The following is a 13,277-nucleotide window of genomic DNA, read 5'->3' as shown; positions in this document are numbered from 1 at the left end:
TCGGTATGAGGGGAAGAGGTATTGCAGGGTGGGTCAACAGGTGCTGTGGGTCTGAGTACCAATGCTGTCTGGACCAAGATGATCTACACCCAATCTTGTTTCAGTTTGTTGAGTACCCAAGGAATGAGCAGAAGGGGAAGAAAGGCATACTGGAGGTCTGGCATCCATAGAATGAGAAAGGTGTCGCCCTGTGACCCCTGTCCCAAGGCACCCCTGGAGCAGAAGAAGGGAAGTTTGTTGTTTGTTGCTGAGGCAAAGAGGTCCCATTTGGGGGTTCCCCACTGTCAGATAATAATCTAGAGAATGGGGTCGTGGAGTTCCCATTCGTGGGAGCGATGGAAGGAGCAACTGAGCTCATCCAAAAGGACACTGTCTGTTCCCAGCAAGTGTGTCGCTTGTAATGTTATATTGTGCCTCATGCACCAGTTCCATAGGTGGATTGCTTTCTGGCATAGGGATAGGGATTTAGCTCCACCTTGCTTGTTTACATAGTATACTGTCAACATGTTGTCTGACAGGAGCTGGACATGTTTGTCCTGAAGTAGGGGAAGGCGGGCATTGCATGCACATCAAACCGCTCTCATTTCTAGGATGTTGATATGCATCCTCACCTCTCTGGGGGACCAAAGTCCTTGAGATGTGTTGCCCTGTACGTGGGCCCCCCAACCCACTAGAGACACATCCGTCATTAGGATCATGTCTGGTTTGGGTTGGCAGAAGGGAAACCCATTTGCCACAGTGGTCCTTGTTCAGGTCATAAATCGACCGTAACTAATGTTGTAGGCAGCGCATGTGGAGTTGGGCATACAGTGTAATCCAAGTAGATGCTGCCATGTGTCCCAGGAGGGATACGCAGTGTTGAACGTATGTGTGGGGGTGACGTTGCACCCCTGCAATAATGTTCGTGAGGGCAGTGTAGCGGTCTTTGGGCAGGAACACCCGCCTTACCCAAGTCTAGCGTGGCTCCAACGAACATGAGGGTTCTGGTAGAAACAAGTGTGAACTTGTCCTTGTTGATACAAATGCTGAGTTCAGCTAACAGATTTGGATAGATTTGGACAGTTACTAGTAAGCATTGGCGTGATGATACTACCAGTAACCAGTCAGCTAGGTAAGGAAACAGAGAATGGCCTCATCGTCTCATGTAAGATGCCATGACGGCAAAGACTTTTGTGAACACTCACAGTGCCGTAGCTATCATAAAGGGGAGAACGCCGAACTGATAATGAGATAGCCTGACTTGGAAGCAGAGTTATTTGCGGTGGGCTGGCTGGATGTCTATATGAAAATATGCGCCTTCCATAACGAGAACCACGAACCAGGCTCCTTGATTGAGGAAGAGGGTGACCTGCAGTATCATTACCATCCGAAAGCGGAATTTGTAGAATGTGTTGAGCGCCCATAAGTCCAGAACAGGTCTGAGATCTCCCCCTTTCTTTGGAATGAGGAAGTAGGAGGAGTAGAACCCACGGTTCCTGTATTGGGAGGGAACTCATTCTATCACTCCCTTTTCGAGTAATGTTAGAGTCTCCTGGTATAGAAGGTAGATTTGCTGGCATCCGCCCTGGTTGCTCGTGGTGGGCGGTGGGGCGTGAAGGTTCGGAACTCTATGGATAGCCTTGTTGTACAATGTCTTGCACCCATTGGTCAGTGGTAATCTTGCTCCATTCGTTGTAAAAACGTGCAATATGGCCTCTGAATTGAGCATGTAAGGCCATCAGCATTGTTGCTCCTGAGGTCATGGAGGGTAGGGTTGATAGGCCTGATAATTGGGCCTTGGTTGATATCGAGACCGGTAAGCTTGTTGATGTTGGAATCTGATAGGGCCAGGGGTATACAGGCCCAGCGATCGAAGAGTGGCCCAGGAGTCCTTCAGGGAACAGATTCATCTGTCTTGTCACTAAACAACTTATTATCAAATGGTAAATCTTCCAGTGTCATTTGGACTTCCTTTGGAAATCCTGGAGGTCTGTAGCTAAGAGTCACATCGTAGGATCTAAGTTCTGATGCAAGGGATTGTGCCGCTGTAAACGCTGCATCAACTGCTGCCTAGAGGGCAACTTTGGAGATCAACTTGCCTTCCTCTACTAAGGCTTTAAAGTCTACACATTTGTCCTCTGGCAGCAAGATCTGAAACTCCGCTAGTCTAGAGTAAGACTGGAATTCATATTTTGCCAGCATGGCTTGGTAGCTTGCTATATGAAATTGAAGGCCTGCCGAAGAGTATACCTTGCGACCAACAAGATCTAACTTTTTCACAGCTTGGTCTGGAGAGGTGGCTTTAGGGCATTGTTGGCTGGCCCGCTGTACCGCAGCTTGAACCACCAGTTAGGCAGTGGGTGCATAAAAACGAAATCTGCATTCTTGGCCAGTACCAGATATCTGCATTCGGCCCCTTTGGGTGTTGGCACACAGGAGGCTGGGGTGTTCCAGATCACCTGCGCTGACAGTAAGATGACCTTATGGATCAGTAGCGCTATCCTAGCTGGGCCTGATGGTTGAAGAAGGTCTAGGAATTCATCCTATGACGTCTTCCGCTGTTAGTTTTAGGGTTGTCAGCATGCGCTGTAGCAGTTCCTGATATTTGCCCTGATCATCCAGTGGCAATGCAGATGGTGAAATACTGGCATCATCCGGCAACAACAAGCTCCCATGGGGGGGTGGATCCATCGGTCCCAATGGAACGAATGGTACTGATGCATCTGTGTATTCCTCAGATACCGATGGTGTGGTATATACTGATGAGGGTGAGAAATTGTTGCCCAGTCATAATAAGGGTCCCACCCTTGCAAGTGGGGTCTATCCAAGCTTGCATAAAAGTCCTGCAGATATGTAAACCATTGCTGCTGTGCTGGCATTTGTGAGGATGCATAATGCCATCTTGGGCTGTGTTGTGGGGAGAAATGGTGCTCTGGTTCAGACAACCAGTCAGATTCCAATGGCTCCAGTAGTGGTGCTGCCATTTGTACATGTAGAACCAGTGGAGGTTGTGGAGCTTGTAGTAGGTGTATTGTCAGCCGAGGTTGCGGAACCATCTGTGGTTGTGGACCCGGCAGTACCAGTGGAACTATAAGATATGTTCACACGGGATGTGGATGCAACAGAAGCAGTTCAGCAGCCAGAGATGGTGGCCATATGTTATCATGGAGGTCCTTGTAAGCTGACCCCTCCACAGGTCTAGAGAGTTCCGCTGTGGAAATCAAAGCGGATAGCCGTTGCGGAGTGTGAGGTACCGGGTCTGTTGGACTCATGGATGATACATATTCCATAGGGGCTTCAGATATGGACAGGCTGACAACATGTTTTGTTTTCTTGTCCACTTTAGCTCTTTTGGGCACTGAGGTCGCTGAATCCACCCACAACAACTCGCCTGGCTGGTCATGGCTCGGGGAGGGAACGCAGCATTTAGAGGTGGTCCCTCTTGTGGATCCACTCTTGTGTCCATGAGCGTTTCTTCTTATGTAACTTCAATGGTGTTAATAGCTCCGTCTGTACCAATATGGTTGGCGACGCCGGTGTGGGTGGGCGCTCCGGGGGGTCCATAGGTGCCACCTCTTGGTGGGCATGCGGACGCATGGCTTCCTCCATAAGGAATTTTCTAAGTCTGAATTGTCTCGCTTCTCTTGTTCTGAGCGGGAAGGAGCAGATGGAGAACTGTGACACAATGTGACATTCCCCCCAAAAATATAAGCAGTGCGAATGTTCATCGTTTACTGAGAAGGACCGCAGGCCCAAGGCGCAACTCTTGAAGCCCGCCTGCTTTGGCATAGTCCCCCAAATGAACAGGGGGTGGGGACAAACTAACTTAGATCTCGATCTAACTTTTTTTTTTAATCAACTCACTAACGATCTGCTAATGATTAACTAACGATTTACTAACTATTCTACTGCTAATAATGAAAATGTTTACTTGCTACTCAGGTCTGAAGAGAAGAAAATGTTCCAACTCTAGCCATGTAGCAGTAAGAGGAAACTGAGGGGGCATCGACCCGCGCAGACATACAAGACCTCGGACACACCACGTGGGCAATACAAGGAATGTACGTGGGTCAACAGACACTGCTTTCAACAGTTTTGGCCCTGGCGCATGGTGCACATGCGTACCCATGATGGAATCCACATAGGGACCATCACTCAAAGAAGGATGACTGTTTGAACATTCAATGAACACGCTCACTCCAATTTGCTCAACCACAGAGCTTCCACACCGTCAAGTGGAGGGACGTGAGGTTCAGGTGGAGAAAGCGTCCATGATCTTGAGAGATCAGGTCTGGACACAGTGGTGGCCTGACAGGATCGTCCACCAAGAGGCTCACCAGCATTATGAACAAATGTTGATGCGCCCATTCTGGAGCTATGATGATCATCTGGGCCTTGTCCCTTCTGGCCTTGAGTAATACTCTGTGGATCAACGCTGTAGCGGGAAAAGCACATAGCAACTTCCCTTTCCATGATAGGAAAAAGGCATCCAAGAGGGAGCCTTGGTCGTGCTCCAGGTATAAGCAAAACTGGGGACATTTCTTGTTGAACTTGGTCGTGAACGAGTCCGCCTAGGGAAATCCCCACCTCAGGAAAACCGCATTCAAAACGTCTGGTTGAATTGAGCATTCGTGACAGCTGACAAATGACCTGCTCAGATGATCTGCCACAGTGTTGTCAGAGCCTGGAAGGTAGAAGGCTTCCAGGAACAGACTGGGCTATACAAAACTCCCACAGGTTCATCACTTCCTGGCATGGGGTGATGAACAGGTGCCCCCCTGCTTGAACATTGCCATGGTATGGTCTGTGAGAACTAAAATGCACTTCCCTGGCAGAGTGAGTTGGAAGGCCTGGCAAGCCAGGTGTACTGCCCGCGGCTCTCTGATATTGATATGAAGGGATAACTCCTCCACTGATCATCAGCCTTGAGTCTTGAGGGACCCTAGATGCGCTCCCCAACCCATATCCAAAGCGTCGGTCACCAGAGACATCAACGGGCTGGGTCTTGTAAAGGGAACCCCACTGCACATCATGACTGGGTCCACCCACCACAGGCAGGAGTGGATAACCGTAATTTGGATTGTCACTATCTTGTCCAATGAGTCCCTGCTCACCACATACACTGCTGCCAGCCACATTTGGAAAGGCCTCATTCTGAGGCGAGCGTGTTGCACCACATATGTACAAGTGTCCATGTGGCCCAGGAGTTTGAGACAGACTCTCACTGAGGTCATAGGATATGTCCTGAGACCATGGATAAGGGCCACCATGGCTTTTAAATGCTCTCTGGGAGTGAGGCCCTGGATTGAGTAGCATTGAACACCACTCCTATAAACTCTATCCTTTATGTTGGTGCAAAGGCCAATATTCACTCGTTCACCAGAAGACCTAGGAATTTGACATGGGACTGAATGAAGGCCATGTGTTCCCTCCACTAGTTGTTTGGACTATCCCCTGATAAGCCAGTCGTCCAGGTATGGGAAAATCTGAATTCCTGCTTTCCTGAAGAAGGCTGCCACCACTGACATGAACTTTGTGAAGACCCTTGGGGCTGCAGATAGGCCGAAGGGTGGTATTGTGAACTGGTAGTGGCAATTGTTACAAAGCGCAGGTATTTCCTATGGCCCTGAAAGTATGCGTCCTTTAAGTTGAGGGCAGCATACCAGGCCCCTGGATCCAGGGAGGGGATGATTGAAGCCAGTGAGACCATGCAGAACTTCAGCTTCTTCACAGATCTGTTCAGATTCGGCAGGTCTGGATAGGTCTGAGATCCCCATTTGACTCTGGGATTAGGAAGTAGAGGGAATAAAAACCTGTGCCTCTGAAGCTTGCAGGAGCCTCCTCCACAACTTCTGCTCTTAGGAGAGACTGTGCCTCCGGTGACAGAAGTCTCTCATGAGAAGGGTCCCTGAAGAGGGATGGGAAGGGGGAGGAATTGGAGGGTATATCCCACTTTCACCGTGTGGAGTGCCTGCTTGTCTGCGGTGATGCTGGCCCAGGCACAGTAAAAGTGGGACAAGCGATCCCCAAACACAGGGGTTGTATCCAGAATACTGACTGGTGCGCCGTCCTCGGGTGCATCTTCAAAAGGTCTGCCTCTGTCCTGGGGCCTGTCTCATGGGCACGGATGTGGAGGCTGTAAAAGAGGTATGGGGTTGTATCTTCCGGAAGCCCATTGTGCCCTCTGCTAAAGTCCTGTCTATGCTGGTGTTGAGATGAGTAAAAGCGGCCCAAGGGTTTGGGTTTAAAATGTTTCATAGAAGGCACCGGAGTCCGAAGCCCCACACATTTTAAAGTTGTGCATGAGTCCTTCAGACTATGGAGGCGCGCGTCCGTTTGTTCTGAGAATAGTGATTTCCCTTTAAACGGAAGGTCCTAAATGGTCTTCTGGACTTCTTGAGGCAGACCCAATGACCGTAGCCATGAACCGCAATGTATAACTACTGCCGTTGCCATGGCATGAGCTGCAGCTTCCACAGCATCTGAAGTGCCTGAAGTGACGCCTTAGTTATCACTCTGCCCCCATCGGTCAGTGCCCCAAATTCGGATTCTGGATTCATTTAGTAGGAGCTCTTTAAATTTGGACGTCACCTAAGAATTCAAGTCGTATCTACTCAAGAGGGCCTGATGAGTTCAAATCCTCAGATGGAGGCCTCCTGTACAGTAGATCTTCCTGTCCAGCAGGTCCAGTTTCTTGACTTCTTTCATCTTTGGTCACGGCCCTTGTTGGGCCCTGTCTCTCTCTCTCTCATTGGCCGCGGCAACAATAAAGAAACTGGGTGGAGGATGTGTATAAGTATTCACACCCCTTAGGAGGTAAGAAGCTTTTCCTCTCAACCCACTTAGCTGTGGGTTGGAGAGAGGCGGGTGTTTGCCCCAACACCTTGATGGGTCGGCGAGACTGCCTTGCTCAAAGGTAAGAACGATCCTTGCTTGACTCAAAGGTGCCAGAATGTCCACCAGTGCTAAGGTCGATTCTTCTATCTCCTCGACCTTCAGACCAAGGTATTGAGCCATCCATCTCAGAAGATCCTGATGCGACTTATAGTTGTCCTGCTTTGGTTCTATAGTCATGCCCACTACCGCCTCATCAGGAGAAAAGGACAACATAGCCCCAGCTGTCTCAGGGTCCTCCTGTTGTGCTCCAGGTGTGTCCTCGAGGGCCAGCGTCTCTGCCCCTATGATAGAGCCCCTCTACGAGGGGGGGTTGGTGGAGGTGCCATGCCTTCCAATGGCCCTGAGTGGGACCACCCTGTCCATGAGCCCTGGTGGGCACGCGTTGCCAACGGAGCCCATACTGGCCACTGGGATAGGATTTGCCATTGGGGCAGCAACCAAAGCAGTAAGGACGGAACCAGTGTGTGTGTGTGTGGATTGGGGCACACTGATGCAGGGGGAGGACTTTATTGTGGATCAGCAGGATGACCTCACATTGAGTCGCCCTTATGAACAACTAGCCCGAATAGATGGAAGGAAGTAGATCCTGCATTTTGTAGGCTCTGGCACCATTTTGAGATGAGGGAGGAAAAGTTGTATAGGCTAGCCAAGGACCTGCAGATAGGCGAGACCCTAACCCAACTCCTAGTCCCGCGGAAGCACAGGCAACAGGTCCTCCACCTTGCACACACAGTGCCATGTGGAGGACATTTGGGAAGGCAGAAGACCGTGGACAGGGTGATCCACCAGTTTTACTGGCCAGGGGTGCACACCAAGGTCAAAGACTACTGTGCCTCATGTCCCAAATGCCAACTGATGGATAAGAAGAGACCCCAGAAAGCCCCGTTAATACCTCTCCCCTTGCTGGAGATACCATTTGAGAGGGTGAGGATAGATGTGGTGGGGCCTTAATGGCAGGGCCCCTTTGAGGTGGTTTGGCATGTAGGGGAAATAGATTATGAGGTGCACCAGTTGGGGAAACATAGGGCCACCCACGTCTACCACGTGAATCTCCTGAAGGCATTGCAAGCCTGGAAAGCACTACTCATTGCAAAGCCAGCCCTAGGAAGATCATCTGGTCCTGCGAGTGTGAGGAGGCCTTCCGAGCCTTACAGGGATGCCTGAATTGAGAATCAGTCCTCATCCACCCCGATTTCTCAAAGGAGTTCATCCTCCAGATGTCTCGGGGTGAGGGTAGGGCTATGGGCCGTGTTGTCACAGGAGTGTGGCAGGGAGAAACACCCAGTGGTGTACCTGAGCCGTAAGCTATTCCCCCGTGAGGTTGCATATTCCGTGATCAAAAAAGAAGCACTGCTTTGAAGTGGGTGGTGGACGCCCTCCATTACCACCTCTAGGCAAACCCTTTCTGCCCGATAACTGACCATGCACCACTAAAGTGGTTGCAAGCAATGAAAGACACCATTGTTTTATAAGATTTATTATTTATTTATTTATTATAAGATGGTACCTGCCTTTACTGCTGTCTGACATAATGACATCCCACAGGGCAGGGAAAGAACACTGCAATGCAGACTTCTTCTCCAGGGAAGGGGGGGCCTCAGACTCCCTGTGAGAAGCCCTGGCAAGCCACCTGACGGGAAGGGTGTGTGACAGGGTGAATCTGCCCCACCCACTAGAAGGGGAGCCCTCAGCTCCTTCAGGGGCCAGAAAGACCCCTCCCCGTCATGCACACTACACTCTCCTTGGCAGGAAGCAGGGGTTAAAAGGCCAGCAGAGGCCCCACAGCAGGGCAGGACAATAGAGGAGAGAGTCTCACTCCCAGAGCCTGCCAGAAGAACTCTTTTGCTGAGCCCTGCCACGCCCAGAGGGGCTTCAGGACTGCTGACTACTCTGCACTACTCGTTTGCTGAGCCCTGCCATACCCAGAGAGGCTTCAGGACCGCTGTCTGCTCGCCACTGCTGTTTCGTCAGGTTCCACCATGCCCAGAGGAGCCTCAGGACTGCAGTGTTGCTCAGCACTGCTGTTTTGCTGAGCCCGGTCACACCCAGAAGGGCTTCCCGACTACTGGATTGTGCAGTAAAACTGTTTATGGGGCCCAGACACGCCTATAGAGGCTGCCAGGCCGTCTTACTGCCCAGTGCTACTGTTCTGAAGTTCTGCCATGCCCAGAGAGGCTTCAGGACAGCCTCCTGCTCAGCCCAGGTGGGCGGTTGGGCCCCATCGCACTAGAAGATCTCTCCAGCAGTGGTGTGGTAGGCAGCCAGAGGCAATGCACGACACTTCAGAGCCTGCACAGGACAGGAGTTGCACCAACACCTCCCCTCCTTCAGGGGTCCCCAGGCACTGTCAGTCACAGAGACAAAAGAAAAGGCGAAATAATTAGCCAATGTATCAATCTTTTACATGAAGAGTTTTTGTTGGTGCTTTTTTCATGATGGTGTTAAAATCCAACAATTTGCAGGAAACTGTCCACTGATTCTTGATTATTTTGACTAGTTAAGTATTCCTGGTGGAGTGAGTGTGTGAAAGATTTACAGGACGATAATAGTTTGGTTTTAATTCTTTGTTTTTGATAGGAGAAAAGGGCTGGTGAGTGTCCAGGAAACACTAATTCAGAAAAACCACGAGACTTCTGTGGCACCTTAAAGACTAACACATTTATTTGGGCATAAGCTTTCGTGGGCAGAAACCCACTTCGTCTTCATGCATCCGACGAAGTGGGTTTCTGCCCACGAAAGCTTATGCCCAAATAAATGTGTTAGTCTTTAAGGTGCCACAGAACTCTCGCGGTTTTGCTAAATACAGACTAACACGGCTACCCCTCTGGAACTCATCAATATGTAATTCAGAAGGTGCTCAAAATGCACATGACATCTTCAGTCAGGTCTAAATTTTTCTACATCAGCCTCTTGGATGAACAATCATAGGAGAGCTGGAAATTCACTTTCAGGATTTCTACATGTTGTGGATTCAGAGTCTTATAGTCAAACTCTGCAAAGGGAAGATAAGATTTTCAACAAAATGTCATTTGCAGTAATTCCCTTAACTGAAGTGGTGTATGGCTCCTACAAAAAGGTAGTAGTTTCCCCTCTCCCTGTATCAAGACAAGACATGTCTCAGGTTTAAAAGCATCATAAATATTTAATGAAGGCAGAGAAGTCTCTGCTGAAGATGTAATTCATGCTTGACATCATTGTTGGGGCTTCAAGATCTGTGGCTTTTTAAATGTGACTGGCATTGTTGTGTGTCATCTCCTGAACCATGGTTAACTCTTCTACCTTCTCCTTTTGCATTATTAGAGAAGTTTGCAGTATCCTGGCAGGGGTTCTCACACTGGGGGTCACAAGGTAATTACAGGGGGGGTCACGAGCTGTCAGCCCCTGCACATGCTGTAGTTGCAGCTGTCAGTCCCATGCAGACTAACAGCTATAGAGTAGTGGCTGCTGGCCAGGTGCTTTGAAGGCAGTGCCTCCCCTAGCAGCAGCACAGAAGTAAGGGTGGGACAGCATTGGGGCGGGGGGTGGTTCATCACAGCCTGAAATATTTTCAAAGGGGGTCCCAGAAGAAAATATTTGAGAACCTCTGTACAGGGAAATAAGACTGAGTTGGAATGTGATTTTTTAGAAAAGATTTCACATATCCTCTATACCTTTGGTGGAATGAGCTGAAGGGAAGGTTCCTACTCCCTGGAAACTTATTTTCCCTGATTTGTTAGATTCAGGCTACGTCTTTACTTTGGAAAACTGCCCTGGGGCACCAGGACAGAGTTGGGTGTATTCCTAGAACTAGACGTTTCTCAGGAATAGACAATAACATTCAGCCTCTCTCTACTTGACTGAGCAGGTTTTTCAAACCTGCTCCCACAATGCCTAAGCACCATCAGGCGCTGAAATTCAGCTGTGTTTTTTTCACACCTGTTCTACAGAAGTCTGGCAATAGATAACATTCAGACAGGGCCAAATCTGGATGTTTTCTGGTAGCAGGAGCAGTAATGCCCCAGGTATGTTACTGAATGGTGCTGGAGTTCAGATTTTCATCCGCAATATAAACAGGAGAATTTCAAAAACAAACAAAAAACCTCCCTCGTCCTTAAGATCATGTATGGAGATGACAAGAGACAAGGTGGGTGAGGTAATATCTTTTATTGGAACCAACTTTTGTCCATGACAAAGCCAAGCTTTCAGACTTACACAGAGCTCTTCTTCATGCGTGGGAAATGTACTCTGTGAACATGTCTACAAGGGCATAAAAACCTGTGGCTGGCCTGAGTCAGCTGACTCTCTGACTTGGGTTACAGTGTTGATAAATTGCTGTATAGATGTTCAGGCTCGTGCTGGAGCCTGAATGTCTGCACAGCAATTATCAGCCATGCTCCCTGAGCACTGTAAGCCCAAGAATCAGCTGACCCGGGCTAGCCACGGCCGTGCCACCGGGCTTTTATGCCCGTGTTGACATATCCAGAGTTTCATGGCTAAATACAAGAGGGAACAGATTGTTTATGATAAGCAGTATTTCCAGGGAGCATTCAAGGCAAGGTGGCCCATTAACACCTCTCAGTCATGGGTGTGAGGGAAGGGAGAGAGGGGAAAAAAGGCAGCTGAGGAGGCTTGTTAGTGGGTTAGAGACTATTATAATAAGCCGTAAATCCAGTCTCTCTCATCAGTCCATGATTTTTAGTGTCGATATTAATTTAAGTTATGAAATGTGTATTAACTATTTATGCTAAACAATCTGTATGCTTGCTCAGAGAATAATCCCGAGCCTTCGAAAGGCAAGTCCCGAATCATCTGTTGAACATCTGGAGGGAGGCCCAACACCTGCAGCCATGAGTGCCTTCTCATGGCAATCGCCGAAGACATTGTTCTTGCGGCCGAATCCACCACATCCAGGCCAGTCTGTAGTGCGGTCCTAGCTACTGCCTTGCCTCCCGTACAACCGCTGCAAACTCCATCTTGGAGTCAGTTGGGAGCAGTTCCTTGAACTTCAATATGTGTCACATGAATTGAAGTTATAGTAGCTCAGAATCATTTGCTGGTTCATGATTCAAAGCTGGAGTCCCCCGGTAGGACAGACCTTCCTACTGAAAAGGTCCAGCTTCGATTCCTTGGATTTAGGGGAAGGACCCTGTTGTCCCTGCCTTGCTTTCTCATTCGTGGCCAATACTACCAGTGACCCTGGCTGCAGATGAATAAAAAGGTACTCATGGCTTTTAGACAGGGCGAAGTATTTTCTTTGTATCCCCTTAACTGTAAGTGGGATACAGCAGGCAGCTGCCACATGGTTTAGTGGTGGCCTGGATGGTCCTCATAAGGGGTAGAGCCACTGTTGAGGGGCCCTCTGGCGCTAGAAGGTCCACTATGGGGTCCATCAACTCGGAGCCCCAGGTTCTGAGCCATGCTCTGCATCAACTCCTGATGGGCCCTGTTGTCCATGGGGGATGGAGCAGTTGATGTCCCTACCACTGCCTCATCTGGAGATAAAGACAAGTATGCCTTGGGCAGCGTCTGACCCTCCTGACTTTCAGAATTGCAAAATCTTCCTGCATGGGGATGTCAAGTTCAGTGCCAGGGACATCCCCGGTGCCAATCCCTGCTTCTCTGTCTCTGCCTCGGTACCATGTAGTGACAATCGGTCTCCAGGTGGTGGGGGAGCTCGTCCTTCCAAGGCGAGGGACTGGGGACCTCTCAAGAAGGTCCCTTGGGCCTGGTGGTATGCCCAAGATGTCCAAAAGGGCCATTGCACAGGCATCTGCCACTGCACTAGTCAGGATCCCATAAGAGGGACTTGTCCCATCTCCTGTTCGTGCCAGTGCCTTTTCGATCGGTGCTGGCCATGCCAGGAGGTGTGGGACTCTGTCGCTGAGTCAGATGACCTCGAGTCTGAATGTGGGGACTGTTAGGGTATAAGTATTTATGCCTGAGATGATATTCGGGACCTACGTGCATCCCTGAAAGCTAAAGTCTCTGAGATACACGTTAGCAAAGAACAAAGAGTGTGTTCCTTTTGTCTGTCCGCAATTAGATGGGTTTTTTCTTCATTACCGTGGAAAAGATAAGGGATACAGTTAAAATGTTTCAAGACATAGTGAAGGTGTGATATATGAATGCACAAATGAGGGAAAGCTCTGATTCCTCTTCAAGACTGCCACCAGAGCAAGACCAAGCATCTGGCTGGAAAAGTAAGGGAAGTGATGGGAGTGTTAAAAAGAAAAACACAGGGCCATAAACTGACCATGACCAAGATGTGACCCCACTCCCTGCCCCTCCCATGGAGTACAAAAGGGACTGTACCAAAGCCCCCAGACCCAGACCCCCCCAAAATGGAATAGGGCCATATATTAAAAGGAGGGGGGAGTGGCCTCAGGTATAATTATGAGTATCAAGAAGGAGGAGGAGGGGGT

The 13,277-nt window shown here is 49.4% G+C and overlaps 1 protein-coding gene across 3 annotated transcripts in view; it reads right to left on the bottom strand.

Annotated features, from left to right (window-relative positions):
- Positions 1 to 8,617: 8,617 nt before the first annotated feature.
- The window catches only part of PPP3CB (protein phosphatase 3 catalytic subunit beta), an 83,835-nt gene continuing 79,175 nt past the window's right edge, over positions 8,618 to 13,277 (bottom strand). For all 3 annotated transcript variants that reach the window (XR_010917983.1, XR_010917985.1, XR_010918003.1), the window contains one exon: positions 8,618 to 9,220. The gene's annotated coding sequence lies outside the window, so the exon portion shown is untranslated. The remainder of the gene's footprint in view (positions 9,221 to 13,277) is intronic.

The sequence above is a fragment of the Emydura macquarii genome, unplaced genomic scaffold (genome assembly GCF_026122565.2).
Source record: "Emydura macquarii macquarii isolate MOO-44397 ecotype Brisbane River unplaced genomic scaffold, CSIRO-AGI_Emac_v2 contig_67, whole genome shotgun sequence".
Classification (NCBI taxonomy): domain Eukaryota; kingdom Metazoa; phylum Chordata; order Testudines; family Chelidae; genus Emydura; species Emydura macquarii.
This window is presented reverse-complemented; position numbering and strand designations above follow the sequence as displayed.